The sequence below is a fragment of the Lissotriton vulgaris genome, unplaced genomic scaffold (assembly GCF_964263255.1).
Source record: "Lissotriton vulgaris unplaced genomic scaffold, aLisVul1.2 SCAFFOLD_2992, whole genome shotgun sequence".
Lineage (NCBI taxonomy): Eukaryota > Metazoa > Chordata > Amphibia > Caudata > Salamandridae > Lissotriton > Lissotriton vulgaris.
In genome coordinates this window covers 181081-199329 of record NW_028254577.1, presented here as the reverse complement: position 1 = coordinate 199329, position 18249 = coordinate 181081, and positions in this window count along the sequence as shown.

The window sequence follows — 18249 nt, the reverse complement described above, 5'->3', positions numbered from 1 at the left end:
CTGTGTGCATTTAGGAATCATTTTGAGAGAATCATTTTGGTATTTCATGTGTTTGCAGACATATAACTGATTAAAAACCTATTCTGTTCTCATATTTTGGTAGGATTAGAAACCAGTCATTGTTTATATATTTGCAAAATGAGTCAGGCTCCCACACTAATATGGAGTACCCCTTCCAGAGTAGTAAATGTATTTTGGTATTATCCAAGGTATAGTGTTTGTTGTCTAGAATCTCAATGTTAATCTGTGTGTATTTAGGAATGATTCTGAGAGAAGCATTTTGGTATTTGACTGCGGTTGCAATCCCATAGTTAGGCTTTCAGTACCATATAGTAATACACTCACTAAAGTAAAACACAACCAATTATGAATTCACTCAGTGTCTCTCCTTATAGTACTGTAATCATTCAGTCAGTAAGGATGTACTCATGCAGTGAGCCAGGCTTTAGGGCACGCAGTGCTTGAAACTCCCATGCACTATGCATGTAGTAGTCTAACCATCCTTCACACTTGAGTTTATGGCCTACAATTCCCCAGTTAGTATCCATACACTCCATCAAACACCCTGTGAGTGAGTGCTCTTGCAATCCCACAGTGACTTTTCAGTACCGTGTACTAATCCTTTCACTAAAGTAAAACTCAATCAATTATGAATTTACACACTGTCTCTCCTTATAGTACTGTAATTATTCAGTCAGTAAGCATGTACTCATGTAGTTAGCCGGGCTTTAGGGTTATGTAGTGGTACAAACTGCTATGCACTATGCATGTACTGGTCTAACCACCTTCACACTTGTGCTTCAGGCCTACAATTCTCCAGTCACTATCCATACACTCTAGCAAACACACTGTGACTGCTGTTGCAATCACATAGTAACTCTTTCAGTACCATGTTGTAATCCATTCACTAAATTCAAAGTCAACCAATTAAGAATTCACCCAGTGTCTCTCCTTATAGTACTGTAATCATTCATGTGTAAGCATGTACTCATGCAGTGAGCCAGGCTTTAGGTACTGGAGAGCTTCAAACTGCTATGCACTATGCATGTAGTGGTCTAACCACCTTCACACTTGTGCTTCAGGCCTGCAATTCCCCATTCACTATCCATACACTCCAGCAAAGACACTGACTGCTGTTGCAATCCCATAGTAGGCAATCCCATAGTGAATCTTTCAGTACCATGTACTAATCCATTTACTAAAGTAAAACTCAACCAATTATGAATTCACCCTGTGCCTCTCCTTATAGTACTGTAATCATTCAGTCAGTAAGCATGTACTCATGCAGTGAGCCAGGCATTAGGGCATGGAGTGCTTCAAAGTGCTATGCACTATGCATGTAGTAGTCTAACCAACTTCACACTTGTGTTTCAGGCCTACGATTCCCAAGTTAGTATCCATACACTGCAGTAAACACCCTGTGACTGCTCTTACAATCCCATTGTGACTCTTTCAGTAGCTTGTAGTAATCCTTTCAGTGAAGCCCAAGGGATACTGCTATGTGTCTAGAATCACACTGTGAGTCAGTGTCCATTTGGGAAAATTGAGAGAGAATGATTTTGTTGGTTGATGTGTTTGCAGACAGATAAGTATATGTAATCTTGCAGTGAGCCAGGCTTTAGGGCACGCAGTGTTTGAAACTCCTATGCACTATGCATGTAGTAGTCTAACCACCTTCACACTTGTGTATCAGGCCTACAATTCCCCAGTTAGTATCCACACACTCCAGCAAACACACTGTGAGTGCTCTTACAATCCCATAGTGACTCTTTCAGTACCATGTAGTAATCCATTTACTGAAGTAAAACTCAACCAATTATGAATTCACCCAGTGTCTCTCCTTATAGTACTGTAATCATTCAGTCAGTAAGCATGTACTCATGCAGTGAGCTAGGCTCTAGGGCATGGAGTGCTTTAAAAGGCTATGCACTATGCATGTAGTGTTCTAGCCACCTTCTCACTTGTGCTTCAGGCCTACAAATCCCCAGTCACTATCCATAAACTGCAGAGAACACACTGTGACGGATGTTGCAATCCCATAGTGACTCTTTCAGTACCATGTAGTAATCCATTCAGTAAAGTAAAACTCAACCAATTATGAATTCACCCAGTGTATCTCCTTATAGTACTGTAATCATTCAGTTAGTGTGCATGTACTCATGTAGTAAGCCAGGCTTTAGGCCAAGGAGTACTTCAAACTGCTAGGCACTATGCATGTAGTGATCTAACCACCTTCACACTCGTGCCTCAGGCCTACAATTCCCAAGTTAGTATCCATACACTCCAGTAAACACTCTGTGAGTGCTCTTGCAATCCCATAGTGACTCTTTCAGTAGCATGTAGGAATCCTTTCAGTGAGGTGCAAGGGATACTGTTATTTGTCCAGAATCATACTGTGAGTCAGTGTCCATTTGGGAAAATTGAGAGAGAATGATTTGGTTGGTTGATGTGTTTACAGACACATACGTACATGTACACTTGCAGTGAGCCAGGCTTTAGGGCACACAGTGCTTGAAACTCCCATGCACTATGCATGTAGTAGTCTAACCACCTTCACACTTCAGTTTCTGGCCTACAATTCCCCAGTTAGTATCCATACACTCCATCAAACACCCTGTGAGTGCTCTTGCAATCCCATAGTGACTTTTCAGTACCATGTTTTAATCCTTTCACTAAAGTAAAACTCAATCAATTATGAATTTACCCACTGTCTCTCCTTATAGTACTGTAATTATTCAGTCAGTAAGCATGTACTCATGTAGTTAGCCAGGCTTTAGGGTTATGTAGTGGTACAAACTGCTATGCACTATGCATGTACTGGTCTAACCACCTTCACACTTGTGCTTCAGGCCTACAATTCTCCAGTCACTATCCATACACTCTAGCAAACACACTGTGACTGCTGTTGCAATCACATAGTAACTCTTTCAGTACCATTTTGTAATCCATTCACTAAATTCAAAGTCAACCAATTAAGAATTCACCCAGTGTCTCTCCTTATAGTACTGTAATCATTCAGGTGTAAGCATGTACTCATGCAGTGAGCCAGGCTTTAGGCAATGGAGAGCTTCAAACTGCTATGCACTATGCATATAGTGCTCTAACCACCTTCACACTTGTGCTTCAGGCCTGCAATTCCCCAGTCACTATCCATACACTGCAGCAAAGACACTGTGACTGCTGTTGCAATCCCATAGTGAATCTTTCAGTACCATGTAGTAATCCATTTACTAAAGTAAAACTCAACCAATTATGAATTCACCCCGTGTCTCTCCTTATAGAACTGTAATCATTCAGTCAGTAAGCATGTACTCATGTAGTAAGCCAGGCTTTAGGCCAAGGAGTACTTCAAACTGCTAGGCACTATGCATGTAGTGATCTAACCACCTTCACACTCGTGCCTCAGGCCTACAATTCCCAAGTTAGTATCCATACACTCCAGTAAACACTCTGTGAGTGCTCTTGCAATCCCATAGTGACTCTTTCAGTAGCATGTAGGAATCCTTTCAGTGAGGTGCAAGGGATACTGTTATTTGTCCAGAATCATACTGTGAGTCAGTGTCCATTTGGGAAAATTGAGAGAGAATGATTTGGTTGGTTGATGTGTTTACAGACACATACGTACATGTACACTTGCAGTGAGCCAGGCTTTAGGGCACACAGTGCTTGAAGCTCCCATGCACTATGCATGTAGTAGTCTAACCACCTTCACACTTCAGTTTCTGGCCTACAATTCCCCAGTTAGTATCCATACACTCCATCAAACACCCTGTGAGTGCTCTTGCAATCCTATAGTGACTTTTCAGTACCATGTTTTAATCCTTTCACTAAAGTAAAACTCAATCAATTATGAATTTACCTACTGTCTCTCCTTATAGTACTGTAATTATTCAGTCAGTAAGCATGTACTCATGCAGTTAGCCGGGCTTTAGGGTTATGTAGTGGTACAAACTGCTATGCACTATGCATGTACTGGTCTAACCACCTTCACACTTGAGCTTCAGGCCTACAATTCTCCAGTCACTATCCATACACTCTAGCAAACACACTGTGACTGCTGTTGCAATCACATAGTAACTCTTTCAGTACCATTTTGTAATCCATTCACTAAATTCAATGTCAACCAATTAAGAATTCACCCAGTGTCTCTCCTTATAGTACTGTAATCATTCAGGTGTAAGCATGTACTCATGCAGTGAGCCAGGCTTTAGGCAATGGAGAGCTTCAAACTGCTATGCACTATGCATATAGTGCTCTAACCACCTTCACACTTGTGCTTCAGGCCTGCAATTCCCCAGTCACTATCCATACACTGCAGCAAAGACACTGTGACTGCTGTTGCAATCCCATAGTGAATCTTTCAGTACCATGTAGTAATCCATTTACTAAAGTAAAACTCAACCAATTATGAATTCACCCCGTGTCTCTCCTTATAGAACTGTAATCATTAAGTCAGTAAGCATGTACTCAGGCGAAGAGCCAGGCATTAGGGCATGGAGTGCTTCAAAGTGCTATGCACTATGCATGTAGTAGTCTAACCAACTTCACACTTGTGTTTCAGGCCTACAATTCCCAAGTTAGTATCCATACACTGCAGTAAACACCCTGTGACTGCTCTTACAATCCCATTGTGACTCTTTCAGTAGCTTGTAGTAATCCTTTCAGTGAAGCCCAAGGGATACTGCTATGTGTCTAGAATCACACTGTGAGTCAGTGTCCATTTGGGAAAATTGAGAGAGAATGATTTTGTTGGTTGATGTGTTTGCAGACAGATAAGTATATGTAATCTTGCAGTGAGCCAGGCTTTAGGGCACGCAGTGTTTGAAACTCCTATGCACTATGCATGTAGTAGTCTAACCACCTTCACACTTGTGTATCAGGCCTACAATTCCCCAGTTAGTATCCACACACTCCAGCAAACACACTGTGAGTGCTCTTACAATCCCATAGTGACTCTTTCAGTACCATGTAGTAATCCATTTACTGAAGTAAAACTCAACCAATTATGAATTCACCCAGTGTCTCTCCTTATAGTACTGTAATCATTCAGTCAGTAAGCATGTACTCATGCAGTGAGCTAGGCTCTAGGGCATGGAGTGCTTTAAAAGGCTATGCACTATGCATGTAGTGGTCTAGCCACCTTCTCACTTCTGCTTCAGGCCTACAAATCCCCAGTCACTATCCATACACTGCAGAGAACACACTGTGACGGATGTTGCAATCCCATAGTGACTCTTTCAGTACCATGTAGTAATCCATTCAGTAAAGTAAAACTCAACCAATTATGAATTCACCCAGTGTATCTCCTTATAGTACTGTAATCATTCAGTTAGTGTGCATGTACTCATGTAGTAAGCCAGGCTTTAGGCCAAGGAGTACTTCAAACTGCTAGGCACTATGCATGTAGTGATCTAACCACCTTCACACTCGTGCCTCAGGCCTACAATTCCCAAGTTAGTATCCATACACTCCAGTAAACACTCTGTGAGTGCTCTTGCAATCCCATAGTGACTCTTTCAGTAGCATGTAGGAATCCTTTCAGTGAGGTGCAAGGGATACTGTTATTTGTCCAGAATCATATTGTGAGTCAGTGTCTATTTGGGAAAATTGAGAGAGAATGATTTGGTTGGTTGATGTGTTTACAGACACATAAGTACATGTACTCTTGCAGTGAGCCAGGCTTTAGGGCACACAGTGCTTGAAACTCCCATGCACTATGCATGTAGTAGTCTAACCACCTTCACACTTCAGTTTCTGGCCTACAATTCCCCAGTTAGTATCCATACACTCCATAAAACACCCTGTGAGTGCTCTTGCAATCCCATAGTGACTTTTCAGTACCATGTATTAATCCTTTCACTAAAGTAAAACTCAATCAATTATGAATTTACCCACTGTCTCTCCTTATAGTACTGTAATTATTCAGTCAGTAAGCATGTACTCATGCAGTCAGCCGGGCTTTAGGGTTATGTAGTGGTACAAACTGCTATGCACTGTGCATGTACTGGTCTAACCACCTTCACACTTGAGCTCCAGGCCTACAATTCTCCAGTCACTATCCATACACTCTAGCAAACACACTGTGACTGCTGTTGCAATCACATAGTAACTCTTTCAGTACCATGTTGTAATCCATTCACTAAATTCAAAGTCAACAAATTAGGAATTCACCCAGTGTCTCTCCTTATAGTACTGTAATCATTCAGGTGTAAGCATGTACTCATGCAGTGAGCCAGGCTTTAGGTAATGGAGAGCTTCAAACTGCTATGCACTATGCATATAGTGCTCTAACCACCTTCACACTTGTGCTTCAGGACTACAATTCTCCAGTCACTATCCATACACTCCAGCAAACACACTGTGACTACTGTTGCAATCCCATAGTGACTCTTTATGTACCATTTACTAATCTATGCACTAAAGTAAAAGTGATCCAATTATGAATTCACTCAGTGTCTCTCCTTATAGTATTGTAATCATTTAGTTAATATGCATGTACTCATGCAGTGAGCCAGGTGTTATGGTTATGGAGTGCTTCAAACTACTATGCACTATGCATGTAGTGGTCTAACCACCTTCACACTTGTGCTTCAGGCCTACAATTTCTTAGTCAGAATTTATATGAAATGTGTTTGTATAGTAATAGAAAAGTATTATTTATAAGGTTATTAATATACACTTATCTATGATTTTTACAGATACTATTTATCATAATTAAAATAAAGTTATCATGCCGGACAAAATAAGACAAAAAAAGAACATAAAATGGAGAGTTACTTGAAGAAAACTCATCCACAAGTATTAGATGTCCAACATAATGTGGCTAAAAAGACAAAATCTTCTGGGAAGACCACAAAGCAATTCATAAAAAAAATGTGCAGGGCCATACAGAATGTACACAATGCAAAAAGTACTGACAATGCTTCCACTAGAAAAAATAGTCAAAATAATAGGAAAGGAAAAAAAGCAAATGGACAGTCAAAGGACACGATGTATGCTAAAAGAAGACAAAATCAGTATAAAGAGATTCGAAAGAAAATATTTTACAACAGAGAAGTACATAATTTACTGAAAGATACAAAGAAATATAAAAAGATAGCACTATTTTATAAAAAGAAGAAGCATATCGAATCCATTGTTGAAAAGGCTTTTGAAGTCAAAAGAAAACTATTAATTTTAGTATTGAACAGAATTCCATCACTAGATAAACCAATCCATTTAATGAAGGCCAAAATTAAGAGTAAAAGAGTAATTAACAGAAGTAATATTTGTGATATTTTTTAGGGGAATGGAAACACAGTTCAAGTTCTGAGCCTTTTTTTAATGAAGAGAGTTATTATCAGACCAATGATTTGTTGCATGAAGTTGACACCAGTGGTCGAGCTTATGAGGTTAGCAATGGTTGTCCAATTGACAAAGAGAAAATGGTTCTCAGAAATGCAGAAGAAGTGATAGCTGATTAAGTTCTAGGCAGACGTCCTAAAGCCCCAGTGTACACTTGGGATTGCAGTAGTATGTGTAGTGTACGACAAGAATCTATTGATAAATTATGCAATTTTTTACGAGCATATAGTAAAAAAAATATTAAGCAAAAGATTAAGCTGTTGCAACGATTAGACCCTTGCAGAGTGAGAAAAAATACTGGTTTGCAAGGATATTCTCTGGCTTGTCTTTCTAAGAAAGTATGTCAGAGTGTGTTTCACCATTTCAGGATGTTGGCAGTACATCATACTCCAATGCAAAAGTTAGTGAGAAGATTATATTATGCAAAAAGTCCAGCACTAAAGTTAAATGAGTTGAACAGTGCTCTTTTGCGGTGGTCAGTATCAGATGTGAAGAAGGTTTGTGATGATATTGAGTTTTGTTACTTTGGTCCTGAACAAGAGAGTGAAGAAATTCAGACATTATTAGAAGAAAATGTTGTAGAGAATGTTGAACATAGTTGTACATAAAATGTTGAAAGTGAAATTGCAAAGTTTAAGGTGATTTCAGGTGAAAGGCCAATTTTTTCTTGTATTTGTTGTCGGCGAACTCACTATAAAAATCAGACTAGGAGTGTTGATCTGTATTTAAAAATTGAAAAAGAAAATAATGATATGTGGAAGGAATTTGCAACGTATTTGTTGGTAGAGAATTGTTTTGATTTGGATTCTGATCAGCGTATTTGTGAATATTGTTATAACAAATTAGATGAGAATAGAATGCCCGCTAGAGCTGTGCATAAAAATTTAGAGTTAGTTGCTATTCCTCCAGAATTGACAGATTTAAACCCCTATGAGTCTATTCTTATTCAATGTGTGCATCCGTTTCAGGCTATTGTTCATATGGAGCCTAAAACAGGCAAATTGCCTCCTTCAGATTTACAAAGAGGATTAAAAGGAAGAGTTGTGTATTTACCGTTAGATTTAAAAAAAATATTGAAACTATTGGTGTAGAGAGTGTAGAAAGTGAACCACTACTTATTCTTGTTAATTGTGTGCCGACTAAGAATAAGAAAATCTGGCAGGAGTTATTGAATGTAAGGAAAGTACAGAAGGCAACTTTGTATTTGATAAACAAAATACATACTATACAAATGTTTATATGGGAGAAGAAGAAATACTTTTAGCAGAAGATACAGAAACGTCAAGTGGACAAATTGAAAAAGTGGACATGTTAAGATGTGAAGAAATCTATGAACATTACAGTGTGCATCCACTTCATTCAAAAGAAGTGATGGGGAACACTATTGAGTTGTTCCAAATGTAAAAAGCAAAAGGAAGTCCCATGAGTATATGGTAAGAGAGCTTGGAAGCTCGTTGTTTTCCGCAGTTGTTCCCAACTGGAAAATGAGGACGATATGATGAACGTCCTGTGCAGATTCCTGCATATGAATATTGGACAACAAGACTATATGCAGAAGATCCAAGATTTCGACAATGTATTCCCTATATATTTCATATTTTATTTGAGAGCGACTTGTCTGGACTTTCATATGCAGTCAATCACATTTTAAAAACTGGAATACATCTGCCAAATGTATCTGCAAAAGAATTAATGGATAAAGTGCACCAGAGAGATGATCATTTTGAATCTCAGCTCATTAATCTGATGGCATGTCAGCGTGGGACTAATGAATATTGGTACCGTCGTCATGGAGAACTGAAATGTATGCTACGGAACTTAGGAACTCCTACATGGTTCCTTACCCTAAGCTGTGCTGAGTACGCTTGGGATGATTTACTTCTATTTCTTCGAGAGGCAAATTGCAATATAAAAAATATTGAATACAAGACACCTGCTCTTTGGATCCTGTTAATGTATGCAGGTATTTCAATCATAGATTTGAAGCTATGATGTCTTTTATCTGCAATAAAAAAATCCTCCTCTTGGAGAAGTTGTGGATGTCTTTTGGAGAAAGGAGTATCAAGCAAGAGGTGCTCCTCATATACATATGATGTTATGGATTAAGGATGCCCCCAAATTTGGAACAGATGTGGATGATACTGTTTGTCTTTTATTGAAGAATATGCCACATGTGCTGTACCTAAAAGCACAGAAGAAAACAACTTAAGAGAACTATTCTTAAGATTCCAAAGCCACCGATGTGGAAAATACTGTTGACGAAAGTACAAATCTAAGGATAAGTTGTACACCAAATGTCGTTTTGCATTTCCACGGCCTGTAATATCCAAAGGAAGAGTGAACAGTTTTATGTCATCTTTGCAACATACCATCACAAGAAAGACTCCAAAAAATACCTACAACTTAAGAAGAAATGAAGAGTCAAAATACATAAATGACTAAAACCCAGTTATTCTGTCCATGTGGAATGCTAACATGGATATTCAGTATGTTGCGGACAATTCCATTGCTGTTGCTCGATATGTAACGTCCTATATTAAAAAATCAGAAAAGACAGAATTGAAAGAAATGTGGGAAGAGATTTCTCATGAGAAGACTCTAAGTAAGAAGTTATACAGTTTCAGTTTGAAGATGTTATCGCATCGAGAAATCGGAGCATATGAATGCTCAGATCGGTTATCATCTGCAAGTCTATATACCTAAAATCTAGAAAAATCATTTTGGGTGAGTCTAGGTCTTGCAGCAATGCAAAATCAGGTACTGAAATCTGTTCAAGAAATTGAATGTTAAGCAGGCAAAGATCCGGAAAGTACAGATATTTTGAAAACGAATATGTTGGACACATATTACCCAAACAGAAGTCATCATCTTGAGAACATGTGTTTCCATGAAGTGCTGCAAAACTACACTTTTACAGGGAATAGTAGAGAGAACATCAATGATGAAAAATATGGAGTCATTGGTTCCGAAGGATGTTTGGTGAAACAAACGAAAGGAAATTTGATTAATCACAGGAAGCTGAGTTGCGACACTGCTGATCAAAGGGAATTTTACTATTTAGCCCTTTTGCAACTGTACAAACCATGGCGTTCAGAACTGGAATGCTTGTAAAGATAGCATACAATGCAGTGCTTTTGCAAATTTTGTGAAAATGTTGAACAATGAAATTGATCAAGAAAGTACAATTGCACCTGAGATTGCTAGAGACAGTTCTCAAGACAGTCAAAGTTCTGCTGTGTTGATTCAAGATCCACTAGGACAACCAATTGTTGAAAATGAAGCAGTAATCGCCATGAATGAGGTGGAAACAGCAATGCATCAAGCTCAAAAAGATGCAACAAACTTAGCAATCTCGGAAGAACAACTAAATATTGAACAGAAACAAATATATCACCAAATGAGACAACAGATTGACCATGCATTACGAGGTTTATCAAAAAGGAAACAGACACTTGTAACACTAGGCCATTGGTCATGTAAAATTAGAGTAACCTCAAAAACCCTATGCACATGTGAGTATTGCGGTATATATGGTTCATCCGCCCCGCATATGGGTTGATGGCAGTTATCATCGGTTACTCTAAATTGGTGATGTTGCCAGCCTCAACCTGAGGCACCTCTGGCATATAGTGCAGTGTCCAGAGAAGCAGGAAAAAGGTGTGTCAAAGGAAAAGGAGTATAAAAATAACCAAAATAGTGGGTTTAAAAAACTGAAAAATCACCCTAAGTGATTTTATTTAATGGTGTGATTATTCAGATTGTTAAAAAGGGTCTATTACTACTAGGTTGATCGAGTAACTAGATCATAGTAGTTGGAAAACATTTATCACACAAAACGTCGACATGTTTCTGCTCTGTCGGCCCGCAGGGGTCTATAGAGCATTCGTCAGGACTCACTACAAAAGTAGATAAACAATGTTCAAAATACTCACACCTTTTTGTGTAGTATTGCAATTATACCCTGTACACTTTGTAGGGTTGTAAATTCCTCCGTTTTCTGAAAAGAGAAGGGAGAAAACATCGAGGAAGACACACTCTTTTATACTCAATCCTAATTTAGGCTAGTACAACGAATAGAATAACATTATTATTCATATCTACAATCAGAAGTATTCGTCTCTAAAGGAAGGAGGGGTTGGGATATGGTTCGAGCTTATCGCGCTGTGAAAAGGGAAAAGTGCATACATTGCCAGCACCTTCAGCAAGAGGGAATTAAAAGTGCGCGTTGGCCACTTCTAAAACAAGCAGAGCGGGTCAGATATGTTATAGGAAGAGCAGAGCGGGTCAGATATGTTATAGAAAACGCAGCCTCTACGAGCGCGTGTGGGAGCAACCTCTAGAAGGGAACCTATTAGGTAAAATGGGCGAGTTAAGTTAGACGCTGCGCATTCGCGTACCTTATTAACAGGGAATACTTGCTTGCGTCGGGGGGCCCTCGGGACTCAGAGCTGTATTCAAAAAAATCGAGGTTAATCAGTATTCCGTTGGTCACCTTACCGCAATTCAGTCGGAGATGCTGCACGACTCCGCCATTACCCGCGTGCACTGGTGCTCACGTCTTGTGCTGACTCTGCCCCCGGAAGTTAGTAAATCCGGCAGGGCAGGCGTTTTTAAAGGGCAGGCACTCTCTGCTCACGTGTTAGTGAGCGTGTCTAGGTGGATGGTTTTTTCTAAACAAAACTTTATTGCTCGCAACAAGAGAAAATTTGCGAGTGTGGTTAAAAACGGCAGTCTCTTGTATTATAGATTGTACAGATTCAATGGGCTCACATTATAGCTAGCGTTGGTAGGTAGATTGGTTTTCATAAACAAAGAGTTTTTAACTTGCATCAATGAATTTTGGCGAGTGTTGTTAATAAACTCGGCAGTCTCTTGTAGTGTAGATGGTACATCATTTAGTGATTCGGTACAAGGATTGAAAATTCATCATTTGGAAAATTGATGCCACGGAATAGAATCATTCAGGCCATTTTCATAAGTTCTGAGGCGTTCCACCCACCTCTGTTCTTTTTCGAATAAAATTCGTTCACATCTCTGGGATTTGTCGGTTAACATTTCAATTACTGACCAGTGGATGTCATCGCAGGAATGGCCTGCTTGCACAAAATGGGTACACAGTTTTGTGGTATTCTTCTTTAATCTTATATTACTGCGATGTTCGCCAATCCTTGTTTTTATTTTTCGGCATGTCATTCCGATATAACGTTTTCCGCAGGGGCAAGTCACTGTGTAGATGACATGGGTCGAATTACAATTCGTGTGTTGACGTTGTTGCCACACTAAGGTGTCTGAAAGCTGTAGTGTTTTTGTAGCAGTTGTAGTTTTGCATGCTACGCATGAACCGCACGGGTAGTGTCCAGTTACTGGTGACATAGTTATATCCCTGGGCAGACTCACTTGTAGTTTTTTTGGTGGCGGTCGAGTATGGACCAAGACATCCTTAATGTTTTTAGATCTCCTATTGGCAAACCTTGGTCTGGGCCAATTGAATTGTCCGGTGTGAAGGATATGCCAGTTCTTGGTAACTAGTTTCTTTACTGCGTATGATGCCTGGCTGAATGTTGTCACACAGGTGGTTAGATCAGATATTGTTTCTTTCTCAAATGTTTGAAGGAGGCATTCTCTTGGTTGATTTGTAGCTCTTTTTTTGCAGAGTTTGATTGTTTTCTCTGTATAGTTTCTTTGTCTTAGTCTGTCACATAATTCATTTGCTTGTAGTCTGTAATCTGAGTTATTACTGCAGTTCCTCTTCAAACGAAGGAACTGACTGTAGGGGAGGTTGTCCCTCAATGGTTTGGGATGGAAACTTTCATAGGACAGAATGCTGTTCTTGGCCGTGGGTTTCCTGTATGTTTTTGTGTGTAACTCATTATCCTTTACGAATATGGTTATATCGAGGAAATCAAGGTTGCTGTTGGTGGCTGTATGTGTGAATTTAAGCCATGGGTCAAGGCTATTGAGCCAGTTCATGAAAAGCTGTAGGTCCAATTTAGTGTCCCAAATCATAATGATATCATCAATGTATCTCTTCCAGTATAAAATACTGGAAGAGAAGGTGTTGTTTACATTGATTATGTTGAGTTCTTCAAAGTGACTCACATAGAGCCCAGCCACCGAGGGAGCGAAGGCACTCCCCATGGAAGTTCCATGAATTTGAAGATACATATCGTCTCCAAAAGCGAAGAAGTTTTCTTTCAGTGCTAACTTACAGCACTCTAGAATAAAATGCCTTGGTGTTTTGAATTCCCAGTTTTTCGAGAATAAGACGTCTTCTAAAACTTGCATGGTATCGTTTTGAGGCAGACTAGTGAAGAGGGCTTCAACATCTAGGCCCACAAGAAGCATGGTTTGTGGGTTGAAAGGTTTTTTATCTATTTGTACCAAAAGGTCTCTGGTGTCCTTCAGGTATGCCGGTGTTTGTTGGACAATAGGCTTCAAGAATTCATCGGCAAATTTGGAAAGTGGTTCCAATATTGAACCGATGCCCGAAACTATCGGACGTCCTGGCGGTGGACTTCTATTTTTATGAGTTTTTGGCAAAGAATAAAAATAGGGGGTAATGGGTTCCTTCGCCATCAAAAAGTCAGCCTCCTTCGGGGTGATCCAGCCTCTCGTCTCAGCTTCATTGACCATAATCGCAATGGTGTTCTTGAGTTTTTCAGTGGGGTCTGAGTCTATCTTCAGATAAAATCTTGTGTCAGATAACAGAGCTAAGCACTGTGAGTCATATCCTTCTTTGCTTAGGATAACAGTTCCACCCCCCTTGTCTGCTGGCTTGATCACTATTTTTTCATTAGCTTTTAAAGCTTCTAGGGCCAAGCGTTCGTTTTTACTGAGGTTTTGGTAGGGTTTTTTATATTGTAATTTGTCTACCCCATTTAGGAGTGCCTGCTCGAACGTCTGTAGTTCTGGATGTACAGTTGAGGCTGGTGGATTAAAAGTGGATTTATTCCGCAAATTAGTATCTCCCTGTTCTGTCGTCCCCATGTTGGAATTGTGATTGGAGAAGAAAGCCTTCAATTTCAGTGTCCTACAAAATTCAGCTAATTCACTCTTTAATTTAAAAGTATCAAGCCTGGGGGTAGGAACAAAGCCCAGTCCCTTGTTGAGGATTTCGAGCTGTTCCTGTGGTAGATCCAAACCCGAGAGGTTAATTACGAGGGATTGGTCTTGCTGGTAGAGGGGTGCGATGCTGCCATGCTGCGTGTTTGCACATTCCTCTGTTGGTCTTGCCATCTGAGGGATTTTTTCTTGCCTCTTGGCTGGTTTTGGCCTCTCGATAAAAAATGAGGTTCTTGTTGAGTGGTGTGCTGATTATGCCCCATTTGCTGTTCTCCCAAGTTTGGCATCTGTTGCATGCCTTGATTGTATGGATCCATCCAGCCACCATAAGGTGTAACAAAAGGCTGGTAATAAGGCATGTTGTACCCGTGAAAAAATGGTCTCTGCCATCTATTTCCTCTCCTTGGGCGGTTTTGTCTATAATTATTCCTGCCTCTCTTGGGGAAATAACCATCTGTACTGTTGATGGAATTATTGGAGGAATTGTTAGATTCGTTGTCAGATCCTGTATCTTGGGGGGAATACTCCTCCACGGTATAGGGGTGCATCTTTTCTTGGTTGAATTTCTTTAAATCTTTGCCAAGTTTGTTTAATTTACTTTGTGTGAGAAATTCTCGGGTTTCTTCCAATTCCTTGTTGATTTCATCTAGCCTTTGTTTATATACTGCAGGGTTGATGCCCTTCTTAAGCTCTTTTTCACAATCCTCAATCTCTTTCAAGAGCTTATCTGATAGTCTTTTCGCAGTTTTTACAATTAGTACCAGGTAATCGAGAGTACACTTCCACGAAATCGAGGACCAATCTCGTCGGAAGGCCAGGTCGCTCAAGAAAATACGTGGGGCATTGGTGACCCAGAGGCCTCTTGGGGCTGCTTTTACTCTAAGGTATTCTGTCATTATAATTCCGTGTATAGATGTTCTCATCTCTTCTCTTTTTTTCTCCGTCAATTTGTCCCAGTCATCTGCCTGTGCTAATGCTTCCGTAAGTTCAGTGTTCTGTAAGAGTGATTGGCCTGCCAGAATTTCATCTATATCACTCGCATCAAAGCTCAAACCAAGATTTCCCTCCATTTAGAGTTTCGGGGTAATATCTATATATTCAAGAATGTATATATAGGATATATTGTCCCGCTGCTGTGCGCAGCTTAAATATCAATAAATCAATGAGGAGGGACTAGGGATTTTGAAGGTCTGTTTCGTTCCCCAGGGAAAGTACGAGGTTTATCAAAAAGGAAACAGACACTTGTAACACTAGGCCATTGGTCATGTAAAATTAGAGTAACCTCAAAAACCCTATGCACATGTGAGTATTGCGGTATATATGGTTCATCCGCCCCGCATATGGGTTGATGGCAGTTATCATCGGTTACTCTAAATTGGTGATGTTGCCAGCCTCAACCTGAGGCACCTCTGGCATATAGTGCAGTGTCCAGAGAAGCAGGAAAAAGGTGTGTCAAAGGAAAAGGAGTATAAAAATAACCAAAATAGTGGGTTTAAAAAACTGAAAAATCACCCTAAGTGATTTTATTTAATGGTGTGATTATTCAGATTGTTAAAAAGGGTCTATTACTACTAGGTTGATCGAGTAACTAGATCATAGTAGTTGGAAAACATTTATCACACAAAACGTCGACATGTTTCTGCTCTGTCGGCCCGCAGGGGTCTATAGAGCATTCGTCAGGACTCACTACAAAAGTAGACAAACAATGTTCAAAATACTCACACCTTTTTGTGTAGTATTGCAATTATACCCTGTACACTTTGTAGGGTTGTAAATTCCTCCGTTTTCTGAAAAGAGAAGGGAGAAAACATCGAGGAAGACACACTCTTTTATACTCAATCCTAATTTAGGCTAGTACAACGAATAGAATAACATTATTATTCATATCTACAATCAGAAGTATTCGTCTCTAAAGGAAGGAGGGGTTGGGATATGGTTCGAGCTTATCGCGCTGTGAAAAGGGAAAAGTGCATACATTGCCAGCACCTTCAGCAAGAGGGAATTAAAAGTGCGCGTTGGCCACTTCTAAAACAAGCAGAGCGGGTCAGATATGTTATAGGAAGAGCAGAGCGGGTCAGATATGTTATAGAAAACGCAGCCTCTACGAGCGCGTGTGGGAGCAACCTCTAGAAGGGAACCTATTAGGTAAAATGGGCGAGTTAAGTTAGACGCTGCGCATTCGCGTACCTTATTAACAGGGAATACTTGCTTGCGTCGGGGGGCCCTCGGGACTCAGAGCTGTATTCAAAAAAATCGAGGTTAATCAGTATTCCGTTGGTCACCTTACCGCAATTCAGTCGGAGATGCTGCACGACTCCGCCATTACCCGCGTGCACTGGTGCTCACGTCTTGTGCTGACTCTGCCCCCGGAAGTTAGTAAATCCGGCAGGGCAGGCGTTTTTAAAGGGCAGGCACTCTCTGCTCACGTGTTAGTGAGCGTGTCTAGGTGGATGGTTTTTTCTAAACAAAACTTTATTGCTCGCAACAAGAGAAAATTTGCGAGTGTGGTTAAAAACGGCAGTCTCTTGTATTATAGATTGTACAGATTCAATGGGCTCACATTATAGCTAGCGTTGGTAGGTAGATTGGTTTTCATAAACAAAGAGTTTTTAACTTGCATCAATGAATTTTGGCGAGTGTTGTTAATAAACTCGGCAGTCTCTTGTGGTGTAGATGGTACATCATTTAGTGATTCGGTACAAGGATTGAAAATTCATCATTTGGAAAATTGATGCCACGGAATAGAATCATTCAGGCCATTTTCATAAGTTCTGAGGCGTTCCACCCACCTCTGTTCTTTTTCGAATAAAATTCGTTCACATCTCTGGGATTTGTCGGTTAACATTTCAATTACTGACCAGTGGATGTCATCGCAGGAATGGCCTGCTTGCACAAAATGGGTACACAGTTTTGTGGTATTCTTCTTTAATCTTATATTACTGCGATGTTCGCCAATCCTTGTTTTTATTTTTCGGCATGTCATTCCGATATAACGTTTTCCGCAGGGGCAAGTCACTGTGTAGATGACATGGGTCGAATTACAATTCGTGTGTTGACGTTGTTGCCACACTAAGGTGTCTGAAAGCTGTAGTGTTTTTGTAGCAGTTGTAGTTTTGCATGCTACGCATGAACCGCACGGGTAGTGTCCAGTTACTGGTGACATAGTTATATCCCTGGGCAGACTCACTTGTAGTTTTTTTGGTGGCGGTCGAGTATGGACCAAGACATCCTTAATGTTTTTAGATCTCCTATTGGCAAACCTTGGTCTGGGCCAATTGAATTGTCCGGTGTGAAGGATATGCCAGTTCTTGGTAACTAGTTTCTTTACTGCGTATGATGCCTGGCTGAATGTTGTCACACAGGTGGTTAGATCAGATATTGTTTCTTTCTCAAATGTTTGAAGGAGGCATTCTCTTGGTTGATTTGTAGCTCTTTTTTTGCAGAGTTTGATTGTTTTCTCTGTATAGTTTCTTTGTCTTAGTCTGTCACATAATTCATTTGCTTGTAGTCTGTAATCTGAGTTATTACTGCAGTTCCTCTTCAAACGAAGGAACTGACTGTAGGGGAGGTTGTCCCTCAATGGTTTGGGATGGAAACTTTCATAGGACAGAATGCTGTTCTTGGCCGTGGGTTTCCTGTATGTTTTTGTGTGTAACTCATTATCCTTTACGAATATGGTTATATCGAGGAAATCAAGGTTGCTGTTGGTGGCTGTATGTGTGAATTTAAGCCATGGGTCAAGGCTATTGAGCCAGTTCATGAAAAGCTGTAGGTCCAATTTAGTGTCCCAAATCATAATGATATCATCAATGTATCTCTTCCAGTATAAAATACTGGAAGAGA